The sequence below is a fragment of the Silene latifolia genome, chromosome Y, assembly GCF_048544455.1.
Source record: "Silene latifolia isolate original U9 population chromosome Y, ASM4854445v1, whole genome shotgun sequence".
NCBI lineage: Eukaryota > Viridiplantae > Streptophyta > Magnoliopsida > Caryophyllales > Caryophyllaceae > Silene > Silene latifolia.
In genome coordinates, this window is record NC_133538.1 from 85,129,809 (window position 1) to 85,132,092 (window position 2,284).

Below are 2,284 nucleotides of genomic sequence, written 5' to 3' on the forward strand. Positions count from 1 at the left end.
TAACTGAGCCAATACCGGTCAACCCAGGCTCCAATGCAGGAGTCAATGAGTTACTCGCTTATAGTGACTTCGTTATGGAAGCGGGTGCGATAAAGAACGTACTCATCTTTGCAATGGAAACCAATTTGCAGAGACGCTTCATTGCTCAGGGTGAAAACAAGATTTTCACCACGCTCACTAACGAGTTCTCAAAGGCACCGAGAATTGTTACTTATGAGCATACTTGTCGCTTCTTTGATGCGAAACTCCAAAAGGGCCAACCGGTTAGCCCACACATTCTTCACATGATTGAGAATGTCGAGAAGCTGGAGGCACTTGATTGTAAAATCAGTGAGAGCATTGTCATAGGCCGAATGCTTCATTCTCTTCACGATGGTTTTGCCCTTTTCAGGGCGAACTACTACATGAATGACTTGAAAAAGAGTCCACATGAGCTACACTCCCTTCTCGTACAGACCGAGAAGGATATGAAATTGAGTGGGAGTGTGAAGCAGGATGTTCTCACGATTTTCAACAAGGGTAAAGGTAAGGGCAAGACTCATGGCGACCTAGCTGTAGGTGAGCCAAAGTTTAAGAAGCCAGGAAAAGGTAAGAGTGGGCCCGGTGAGACTAGTGGCTCACAGGGCAAGGCAAAGAGCAAGGGCGGTGACATTGAGTGCCACCATTGTCACAAGACTGAACATTGGAGGAGGAATTGTCTCGTGTACCGTGAGGACATCAAAGCAGGCCGCGTCGTTCCTGTTGGTATGTCATCTTATATTCATATGATTGAGATTAACCATACAAGTTTCGGAACTTGGGTACTTGGTACTGGTTGTGGTTCTCATCTGTGTAATAATTTGCAGGACCTAAAGAACATCATACCTCTCGAAAAGGGTGATGTGGACCTGCGAGTCGGGAATGGAGCACGAGTTGCTGCAGTCTCGAAGGGAGCATATGTATTCCAACTCCCTAGTGGTTTTGAGTTATTTTATATAACTGTTACAATGTGCCCAGTTTATCTAAGAACATTATTTCTATTTCCGTACTCGATATAGACGGTTTTGCATTTTCAATAAAGGATAATAGCTGTATTTTCTCTTTCAATGAAATAATTTATGGCAAAGGAGTTTCCATGAATGGAATTTACATCTTAGATCAAACCACGGAAGTATTACACATGAATAATAAGAAATTAAAGGTTGGTGACAAAGATCAAACCTATCTATGGCATTGTCGAATGGGACACATAAATGAGAAGCGCGTGAAGAAACTCGTCGATAATGGGACTATTCCCGCATTCGATTTTTCTACATATGGCACTTTTGAATCATGTCTCATTGGCAAAATGACTCGAATTTCCTTCAAAGGTGTTGGAATGCGCGCTAGTGACCTATTAGGACTCATACATACTGATGTTTGTGGACCTATGTCAATTACTGCTAGAGATGGCTATAGATATTTTATCACTTTCACGGACGATTTGAGTAGATACGGATATGTCTACTTAAGGAAGCATAAAAGTGAGTCCTTTGAGAAATTCAAGGAATACCAGAATAGGGTACAGAACCAACTGGGTAGAAAGGTTGAAGTACTCCGTTCAGATCGGGGTGGCGAATATCTTTCAAATGAGTTTGATCAACACCTTAAAAACTGTGGAATCGTTTTGCAGTTAACTCCACCTAGAACACCTCAATTAAATGGTGTGTCCGGACGGAGAAATCGAACCTTACTTGACCTGGTTCGATCCATGATGAGTCACACGGTAGTGCCGGATTCATTATGGGGTTTTGCTCTTTTGTCAGCCGCTCTTATAGTTAACCGAAGTCCGACTAAAGCTGTCGACAAGACTCCATATGAAATGTGGAAGGGAACGGTCCCTAACTTGTCCTTTATTCGGGTTTAGGGCTGCGAGGCTTATGTCAAGTGGAGACACGAGGATAAGCTCGGCCCGCGATCGGTCAAGACATACTTTATAGGTTATCCAAAAGGAACATTTGGTCATTACTTCTATTCGCCTACCGAACATCGAGTTTTTGTTGCGGCTAGTGCGACGTTCTTAGAGAAAGAATCTCTCAAGAACAAGACGAGTAATAGAACCTTCGAGCTGTCGGAGATTCCAGAACCAACAACCGAGGAACGGATGGAGGAAGTTTTTCCTTCAACTGATGATACGGTTAATATTCTTGAGGAACCTAGGCGGTCGGGTAGAGTCTCTCATCCTCCGGACAGATACATTGGTATGGTCGAGGAGAATGACGTTTTACTCCTAGAGAGTAATGAACCCGCTACCTATAAAGGTGCT